The sequence below is a fragment of the Drosophila teissieri genome, chromosome 3R (assembly GCF_016746235.2).
Source record: "Drosophila teissieri strain GT53w chromosome 3R, Prin_Dtei_1.1, whole genome shotgun sequence".
NCBI classification, from domain to species: domain Eukaryota; kingdom Metazoa; phylum Arthropoda; class Insecta; order Diptera; family Drosophilidae; genus Drosophila; species Drosophila teissieri.
Genome location: NC_053032.1, coordinates 11,000,770 through 11,011,553, shown reverse-complemented (window position 1 = coordinate 11,011,553; position 10,784 = coordinate 11,000,770). Strand labels below are relative to the sequence as shown.

Here is a 10,784-nt window from a genome sequence, read left to right as displayed (position 1 = left end):
CTGTTGCTCAGATAATATTCAAGAATAAGGTAATTACTTGTGGTTTCTAGATAGTTCCAACTGTTCACTCTATCGAGAGATGCCTGTTTAGGTGCGGGCTTGTGAGTGGACTCGCTCACATCTGAGCGCAGATTTGCAGAGCCGGCGAAGAAGATGTCGTCGACAATTGAATTTAATGACCACCCCACCCCGCTCGGCATCGCCGCCTATTTTTTGACCCCTCAAACGTCACCGGCATATTTTCAATTTACATAAATGCTTGTTGCGCGGCATACGAAATGAGCTAGAAAGAGAGGGGCAACTTGCCCCTAGCTCCCCATTTTCGCGCCCCTCGTTTGATTTTTCCGAGTTTTCCACCTGTCGTGGCTGTGAAGGTTAGGTGCAAATTTGCACAAGCCGCAATACAAGAACGTTAGAGGGTCGGAAAATGCTGCTCGCTATTTACACACGTTTTCCATTTTTTAATTTGTGTTTTACTCCGCTTTTCATCCAATTTTTTCCCTTCATTTTCTGCGGCTTACGCATTCAGTTAGTATATTTTTGTATGTGGCAACGCAGACTAATGTGATTCAATTAATCTTTTCGCGTTTTTACCTCGAAGATCCGCTCTTTATTTTAATTTATTCGAAAGTGTACTAAATATGCCAGACTGAGTAGCCACAAATTTTAATTATTCTTGAACAGCTGTTGTCTGGGATAAAAAAGTGGAGAAAAGTGGTTTGGGATATAGTGGAACATTAATGTATGTGTTGAAAGATGGAAACTATGGAAATGTGGGATACATTGTCTATTTAATTGTTTAAAGTAATGAATACCCGTGCATTAATATTTAATATGAATTTTGAAAATGTGGTTATTTGATGGTTATGGAGACAGATTAAAATGTAAATAAATCTTTTCAATTGGCTAAGCTCACTGCATATAGTCGTGTGAATTTTGCTTTTGATTGTTTTTAAACTCACTAACTTGAAATGCGTTCTCCTTTATTTGTATTTACTTATGCCGAAAAAATACAAACCCATAGAACTGAACACCCTTATTTACCTTGTCCATTGGCGCACACACTGTCCAAATTTATTATCCGGCAAGATCTCAGCGGAGAGCCATCATCACTTGTTCCCGGAAAATGCTGGGAAATGCCATTCATTCGCTTTCGGTCCATTTGACTGCAACTTCCCACCCTTTGAAACTTCAATTCAATTACGTCGCATCCATAAAACATGCCGTGACTAAATATATATTTTTCGAGTAATTTAGTCGAATGTAGTTTCCACAGCCCCTATGGGAGCCGTGGACTATGGAAAGTGCACTCCATGCACTTTACGCCTCCAGTTCGCAGTGTGTTGTTTCCATTTCCGGTTGAACAATTGATTGAACAGCATCCCAATATATGGGGGTTCCCCGCATCCTCCGCACCCCCCGCACGCCCCACTGGTGCCCACTTGTGAAATAAATGAAATTGCACACTCAAATGGATCTTTGTACGTGTATTAATACTTTTGTTATATTTTCGCATTCGTTTATTGAACGTTCGTCAATTTACATACTCTGTGTCTAATGTAGCCTATGTTTTGCCAAACTGCATATGGATTTCAACTTTAGTATGCGTTGCATTTCGTGTCTCGTGTTTCAATTCGATTCGATTCGATTGTGGTTCATTGTTACATCATGTTACGTGTAGTTTTAGTCGATTTCCTAGTTGGTTTTCGCTCGAAAGAGTTGTTTCATTAGTTGTAATGCTAAGTGGTAAGTTGTTCTTTTTTCAGATATTATGATTCTTGCATTGTGCATGCGTGTTCTTATATACGTGTGTGTGGTGTTTTTCTGTGTGTTAGTGTGGTTGCGTGATACATAGATAGATAGATAGATAGATAATGTGTCTGCTTATTTTGTTTGACTTGCGTGGAACTTTTTCTCATTTCATCTGCAAAATATAAAAGTTTTCATACGCCAAAGTGCATGAGTTTAATGTCTCTCTATGTCTTTGTGTAAATCGGTATACGAATGGACAGTGCGTTTTATAACTACAAGTCGATTTAAATTAATTAGCGAAGGATGCCAAACATGGAATCATCAATCCAAATTATATATTATATATTTATTTCATTCAAAGAATTCAACCAGTATGACTTTAGATGAAATTATAAAAAGTGTGTTGTTAGGAAAACAAGAAAAACAAATTAAAGATAAATTAATTGTACCTAAAAGTAACTATTTCTGAAAGATATTGTAGTTTTAAAACACACTGCATGTGTTGTTATCCTAGTCTAATCGTTCAGCTCAAGCATCTTGTTGATGTGATTAATAACTTTATATACACATGAAGTCGAATTCAGCTTGATAACAAAGAACCGATCAACAGAAATGTATTAACAATTTAAACGCTCGCTAAGAATTATCAATCATAGTTTGTTTTTCTTTCATTAATCATTTGCTTTGTTGTTTGTCCATTTAAAATTAGTATCACTAATAAGCTTTTGTTGTAATGTGTATATTCTCTATGCAGCAAGAGGTGATAAATAGTCCTCACCTTTCTAACACCTCACCAATGTCTTTATTTTCGATCTACTTTAGTTCAGTTTGGGTGTGTTTTTCGTTCAATTGTGTAGTTTGTGTGTTGACTTGTTACTAAAGTTAAAGTTTTACTTTTGCTTGGTCGTCAATTGTAAATATATATTATTATGTTCATAGGCATAGAATTTGCAGTATCTATAATAGGTATATGTAATCGTTTATACGCGCCACTAATCCCAAGAATCTGTGCAATGCTGCAACTCCCAGTTCCTATACAGTTTGAAAAATGTCCGCGAATTCTTGAGGATGTGAGCGATATCCACTCAGGGCCCCCCACCTAGCCTTACCTATTTAAGTATGTGTATGTATAAATGATTTACAAGCTAGAAATTGTAAATTTATGCTACGTAAAGTTGAAAAGGACAATAAAAATAATCTCTGGAATATTTACAGCGGTTTCCTAAGGTGGGCGGGGCGGAGCGGGGCGGGGAAGTGGTTTTTATGGTATTTGGGTATTTGGGTGGATATGTGGGAACTACCGGGGAGCTATCATTATGGCCATCATGGCCTCGACATATGCATACTAAACTGGAAAAATGTTTTGCAATATTTGCGTGTATGAATAAATTCCGATTTCGACACACTTCGTTCGCTTGGAATTTCGTGTGTTTTATTCCCGTTGATGTTCAACTCTATTTGATGTTGTAAGCTTTTTGTTCAAGCTTGTCCGCAGAAATTGTTATTAATAATTTATCGATACAACAATTTGTGATATTTTTAGAGTCGTTGCGTGCCTTTCAATTTATTTATTTATGCGTTTTTAGTATTCAGTGTTCAGTGTTCAGCGTTCAGAGTTCAGAGTTTGAGGTTCGGTTTTGGGCCATCAATTCGAACCTAGCTCGTGTGTAGTTAATCCAATCGGGCAATGTGCGGATTTGGTTATATACTATGTACAAATTGTTCTAATGTCCAGACTCGCTGATTTGTGCCGCAGACTTCTCTATGTGGTTGCTTTGCATTTCCGATTGGGGGCTGCTGGTCGTGATGCATTCACAAGGCCGATATGAGGGTCATAAAATCTGCAAATAGCGAAGCGAACAAATATGAAAATTAGATTAGCGGTCGTGATGGCTGCGGCTAAGCAAATACACATATAATTCCATATTGCCATCGATAACGGCCGATTGATTCGGCTATATTTATATACGCTATAAGCCATAAGGGAGCTTATGTTTTCAATGAATATCGTAGTGAGTGGAAATATTCAATTTGTGGTCGCAACTCAGGGCACTTATTCACTTACTGCACTGGCGAATTTGAATATTGGGATGGCAATAAGCACTAAGTAGTGCTTATTACACTTGAATCTGTAACAATAACACAGTTTCTTGTGCATATTAAGAGCGGATAATAAGCCAACACAATGTTTACGGAATCAGGAACTAACATCACTTAATGGCCCCAATAAATTAGGTTCATGACTCTCAAATTAATGAACTTTTGCTGGCAATTAGCCCATATAAATTTATTACTTAATGCATGAGGGTAATTTCGGGTAATGCCAACGGGCCAACCATGAGCATATCGCACTGCCGTTGGGATCCGAAGCCCATTATTTGGTAACTGGCATTGTCAGGGCCGTTTCCTGTGGGTCTCAACACTTTCGGCCATGGCTCAGCCTCATTTCGTGTAATGGACCATTCGGTTATTTGTTATTAACCCAAATGGGCATTCAACAAACCTAAAAACGCGCTGGAAAATATGGCAACACTTTGCTTTCGGCCAATATATGTGGCAGTAGCAAGCAGAATCCAATCGATTTTAAGAGCCACAAACCGAAAGGTTTTCCTCAAGGGAATATCCGGTGAATGTTATGTCACTTTATGGCAAGTTCAGTGTGTTACAGCCTAAGACTGGAAATAATATTGGGTTATATGTTGAGATTGTTGAGATAACATTAACATGAAATACTCTTGACCAAGTTAAGAAAACTCAGAAAACTCATTTTCGTATCGATAGTGACCTTGCAGTTCCCATTCCACGTACACACTTTAATATGAAGGATGTAAAGGGCCATGAATTTTCAGAACCTGACAATTTTTTAATCAACACCCAGATGGCCAAAAGCAACAAATGGCCCGAAACGAAAACCCGGCTACAAAATGTCGTGGCACAAATAAAAAACAAATGCAAAATATTCCCTGGCAATTTTGGCACGTGCACGGCCCACATTGTTGTTGCTGTGCTTATTGTAACTGTTGTAGTTGTTTTGTTGTTGTTGTTGTTGGCGATTGTGTGAACCTTGATTAACGCAACAGGAGGGAGAGGAGGGTTGAGCGGAGGGGGTGAGAGGGGACCCGACTGGCAACATTGGCGGTGGGGATATTGTTGCTGTTTGCCAAATCTCTCGGCGCTGTCTCTCTAAATTTTAACTATGAATGTCCTGGGCCAGCGACAACAACAGAAATTATACACTGAAAACAAGCGACCACTAGTATTGCGAACAGAAAATACTTTTAGGGCCAGCAAATGAAAATTACATTTTCGATGTCTTAAATAAAATAAGAATATTTGTTTGATTTTGTATATGTTTATCAATGAATTTACGGGAATCAGTACAAATTAAATTATACAATTTGATGTAAAGTTTATTATATAAACTCATGAATTTGTAGGTTTATGTTACCTATGATTATTGCATTTATTAAAAATTTAATTAATTATTTAATTATTGAATTTTTATCCAGTATATACTGTAATATACTGTAGTTAGTTTGCAATTCAAAGTTCTTGGGATCTTCATTAGCTACACAAACAAGACGATAGTTTTTCCAGGTGCATTTGCCTATTTGTGTGTGCGAGTTGTTTGTGTGCGAGTTGGCAGTAAAATTTGTTTACCAAAACCTTCTTAGCTTGGCTTAGTAGCCCCCGCACCGCCATTGTTTGTGTATTTGCATTTCGGCTACTCTGGCTGTCTTGTGCCCCCCAAAAGCAGCCCCACAACCACCCATTACGCCCCCATTACGCCCCTTGGAAGCCCCTATCCCTTTACCTACGCCCCTGGGTGTGAAATTTCATGCATATATGTACATATCTATGAATGCGAGTGTGAGCGAGTGTGCGAGTGTGTGTGTGTTGGTGAGAGAGTTCGTGCCTCGCCTTTGGCCTTTTTGCAGCTTTTGCTTTTTAGCCACTTTTGTTTGCCTTGCTGTTGTTGCCTTTGTTTGCCGCTCCTTGTTCCTTGTGTCCTGGCTTTGGGCTTTCGGCTTTGGACAGCCCCGAGTCCTTTGACCAGGCTGTCAGCGAAAAAAGGGAAAGGAATAGGATAGGATGGGATAGGATAGGCGGACCTGGGAGTATGGAAAACGGCGTCGCACTAGAACATCTCAGACAAGTGAAATGTAAATTGGTTTCCCGCCACTTTTCCATTGTCGCGGGAAATGCAAAGTGCATTTGGCCAAGACATTGTAAGCCATTCAATGGGAACATAATCCTTTACAAATATAAGGAAGAAGTTTTTAAGGGAGTTTAATATATTATTGAGCGAGTCAATAGTCGCAATAGCAACTGCTTTTTTATTCCGCTTATTGCAAACTTTTGGAATATTCATAATGCTACGTTTTTTTGAAAATACTTAAAAGTAATTAATCCACATGCTTGGCCATAACCGAAAAAGTAACTTAGTAGTTACCTTAGTAGTAACTTTGGATCACAGGTCAGGGTAATCCTCTGTCGAGGTCAGCTGCTTCTAAACTTTCTGTTTTATGATATTGCCGGAATTTTATATTTCACGGCAGCCAAATGGAGGGATTCTTGGTAACGCGGAGCCTGCAATATATATGAAACCTGGCGCAGCTGCTCGCTGGGCGTAGGGTGTCGGAATCTCGGACTCGGCCTTTTTTGGCCACTGGAACCGCAGCGTGGAACGTGTTATGCAAATCTGGCTTGGTTGTGAACGGCTGGCCGGGGTTTTGCCGGCCTTTATTTGGCCTGCAATGGGATCTGCTGTTGACCATCTGCAGTGCCAACGGTGGCATCAAAAACAATTTAGCTGCTCCGCTCCGCTCGGCACTTTTTGCCACGGGAGCACTCTTTTTTGCCCTTTATTTGATTCACTCAAAATGTTAATTTAAATTGCAAACAGTCCATTGTTTCGCGCTTATTGTTCTTTTCATGTTTACCGTCGTCCCAGTTTTTAGCCACCTTTTTCCGCAATTAGCATTGCAATGAGGGTTGGCCTGGGTTTGGCCTGGGTTTGGCCTAGGTTGTCGCATTAAAAATGATATCCTAAGTAGATTGCTCAAATTGCTTACAATTATATTTAATAGCTCGTTCAAGTGGGCCCCATAAACGTGGAACGAGCAGCCCATTTAAAATCCGAGTTGGAAAACGAGGGATGTGTTCTTGAGGCACCCATTCCATTGCGATTCGATGCTCAAAGGCGAAAGCAATTTATCAAAAATCGGTCAAGAGCACTCGGTAAACGGAACTAAGAAACGCTTGACCTTTGACCGTACAAGAAACTGACGTGAACGGTGTGGTTTCCAATGGGAAATAATAGCAAGAGCACTTATTTTTTAGTTTTAGTCTGGATTTCAATCCATTTACGTTCATAGGAGTAATGTGGTTTATATATTATAAAGATCAGAAATTTCCCAGAACACTCGAAATTATTGTATATATTTCAAGCCATCCTTACAACGATGGACTTGCGATTTTTCCAACTATTAAGGGGAAAAATTCGACATCTGATACTTCTCGATAAATGTGGAAGGAGAGTAGTAGGTCAGGCATTCAGTATAATAAATGAAGCACATGTCCAATCACTTGTGCCATTTTGTTCGCCAATCAAAGTTTTCAGACCGCTTGAAAAAGGAACTAAAACAAAAAGACTGAAAAGTTGGTGAACTTTCTGCAGGCCAACTTATCGACAGTCTCCGGGCCACAAAACAATCAAAGCGAGCCCTGTTGCGAGAAAGGGGCGGGCAGGAAGGCGAGGGCGAGGTTGGGGGCGGGGGTGAGGATGAGGGCGTGGCACACATCCTAGGGTAAACAATAAACTTCAATTATGAATATTTCAGCAACTGGGATGGCAGAGTGCAGGCGAAAGAGTTGAAACATACTCAAGGTGCGACAGCAGCAGGAAAAGGACAAACTTTGGGGGTAAAACTCACCGTGGGAAACTTGGCGAGAAGGTGAGGAAAGTTCAGGGGCATTGACTTTGATCTTGGTCCTCCGGCTTTGTTTGCCATTCCATTCGGAGGCAAATAATAGAGAACCAAATAAGCAGCCGCTCGCCGAGTTTGAAAGCAATTAAATGGGATTTTCGCCTGGCTTAATGGCCAAAAGACGACGACGGGGCCCATCTAATTAATAATTAAATTAAATTTCCGTCCCAACCATAAAAGTATTAATTGCTGTCCACAAATCTGGCTTAGCCCAATCCCTCAAGTGGCCAATAACCCACCGATCCCGAGCTGCAAAAGACCGTCAGCTGCCATTCCGTCCGAAGTGTTGCCTTGTTGCTTCCGGTGGCGGCAGCAGCTCGAAAACCAATTGCTCCTGCGACTCCTCCTTCCAGGAACTGGCTCCCGAGATTGGATTGGGCGATAATAAAAAATGAGCCATGCCCCAGTGCCACCACTCCGCAAGCCAATGTAATGTGAAGCTCGGGCACGGGCGACGTTTCCGCTTCCCGTTGGACAACTTCCGGTGGCAGCAGTTTGGCGCCACGTCACATTGACAGCCTCCACACGGTGTTATTAATATTGAAGTAACGTGTGCGTGTGTATGTGTGTGTGTGTGTTTGCCCTCCCAATGGCCGCATAAAATGCTTCAGCAGTAAAGTGTCTCTAACTATACTGAAAAAAACACGTAAACAAAGTTTAGGGGCTTGCTTTAATACTAGTTTTTAGGTAAATAAGTACTGCCATATCTCACTAAGTCCTTCGACCTTCGCATTTAGTGAATATTTCCTGTGATAATCCATTTACAAGACTTTCGTATGCTGTGGTTTGTTTATGTTTGTTTGGCGATCGATTAAGTCATAATAAGCATACAATAAGTATATCTTTAATATTAATACATATATATTTAAGTAACTATTGAATGTGTCCTGCACTTACATTGCATTAAATCAAACGGGAAGTATAATATTTATATATTATTTGTCTCTTATTTAGTCAATACTTCCAAAAGTTACACATGTTTTTGTGTTCATCAGGAATGTCATGCTTATCTGTAGCAAGTTTTTTCGCTCTGCATGAAGCGTGTGATAAAAGTGCGCTGATGCTGGAGGGAAAAGCAGAAGGACAGAGGCCCGAAATTGTATTGCAATAAAATGATTTATTTGCCCATATTTCCATTCGCATACCAGCGAGTCCAACTAAAAGTGGCAGTTGAGCCACTGACATGTTGAAATATGCCATTGTCTTGTGGCACGCGCGCCACGGACAGGCGCAGGATTCTTTGTGGGGCCGCTCTCGTGAAAATGTAATAATTCCGTTGCTGAAAAGGACGGCCTAGACTGCCATGTGGAGTGTGTTGATAAGACCGCATCCCGGAGAACCAGATTTTCCATCTACAGAGGCCCGTGTCGCTCAGCTCGGACTTGTTATGTCATCCGCCTCCGTTTTATTGCAGCCGCAACTTTTATTAAATCGCCATGAGGAACCACCGAAGGAGCAGGAAAAAGGAGCATGGAAAAAATTCATTTTTGGACTGGCCCCTGGAAAAAAAGAGTGAAACCTTATCTGCAAATGTCGTTTGCCTTCCTGTCTCCATTCCCTTAACGATTGGGACGCCGGATTTGGGGAAAAAGAGTGAAGAAAGGGATTCACTTTGGCTCGACTTTATTGGCCTTAAAATAGCCTGCCATGAATGCCATTTGCCCGGTTTATCAACGGCAATTGGGCCAAGCCCAGCCCAGCCCAGCCCAGTCAAACCATTGACGTAGATAAATTTAATTTACCTTCTATTTGGCTTGCGAATTTATTTATATGCTGATTTTGAAAACGAATTTGCTTAATGGAACAATAACAACGAATTTCGTGCAGCTTCTAAAGGGCGAAATTGAGTTAACTCGGCATAAAAGCCAGCCAACTGCCAAGGGAGACAAACTTGCTTTGACAGGTCACGGTGGCGTATACGCAATATACGTATCACGTATCCGCCATGTCAGCTGTACGAGTATATGCTCAATTTTCGCAGTCGCATGTTCAGCACGCCTCATCAGTGCTATCGCCATTTGGCAATGGCATTCCAAAAGCGCTCTTTGATTGCTTAACTGATGCGAAAGACTGAATTTGCATAATATTAACTATTTGCCATTATTAATTTATTCGTATTCTAAATATGAATATTCCATGCATATTGAATTAAAGTACCTAAGCAATTTAATTAAAACTTGTTTGAATAATAAGTACAAAAAATTCAAATGCTGTGCTGTGTGAAAGACTATTGAAAGGCAATCGTTTAATCAATATTTGACCAGAATTAGGGAAGAGAAAAGCATTACATTTTTCATAATTAATGAATGGGCGCGCAGCCGAGAAATGCCAGAGCTCAATACTCCACAAAGGGAAAATAGTTTAATGGCATTTTAATTACAAAATGAAACGAAAAGACCATGAAGGCCTTCGATATTTAACTGTCAGCTGGGGATATGCCCCATTTTGTTGCCTTTGTGATTATTATTATTCTTGTTGTTGGCACGGTGTAGTTACAAATGGTCGGGCTATAAATTGCCACAGCCATAGTGTCCATCATGTTGAAATGCTTGAATTTTTCATTGCTTGCATTTCAATTTCATGGCCAGCCATTAAAATTGACAGCCCACCCACAGCCAACCCACACCCACTTACATAAACGCCCCGCAATGTGCTGGGTGAAAGAATGAAGGGGAGAGGAGAGAGTGATAAAAAGAGGCCAACAGCAAATAGCCAAAAAGTCGTGTCTTCAATTCCTATAAAGACTTGCCCACAAAAGATATTCGAAACTTTAAGGAAACCAGTTTTACCATTTAGTCGTTTTAAATTTGTCGCTTTCTTTTTCATTCCCCATTTTTGTATGTTCATTTTTCTCCGCGGAAATCGGCAGCTCGTTCTGTGCAGAAATTTCCCTTCGCTTTTTCCTGTGGCAGTGCCTTGAAAGCATGTTGCATAATTTACGGGCTGAGAACTGCGAGGAATGAAAAGGGCGTATCAGCTGATTTGCTTTTTGCTTGGCTTTTGGATTTTGGGTTCAGTGCAGCATTGCTTTGTTTGCGATTA

At 40.4% G+C, this 10,784-nt stretch overlaps 1 protein-coding gene across 2 annotated transcripts in view; it reads right to left on the bottom strand.

Annotated features, from left to right (window-relative positions):
* Positions 1-1,491: 1,491 nt before the first annotated feature.
* LOC122619900 (patj homolog) overlaps positions 1,492-10,784 on the bottom strand; it is a 30,007-nt gene continuing 20,714 nt past the window's right edge. For both annotated transcript variants that reach the window (XM_043797108.1, XM_043797109.1), the window contains one exon: positions 1,492-3,593. The gene's annotated coding sequence lies outside the window, so the exon portion shown is untranslated. The remainder of the gene's footprint in view (positions 3,594-10,784) is intronic.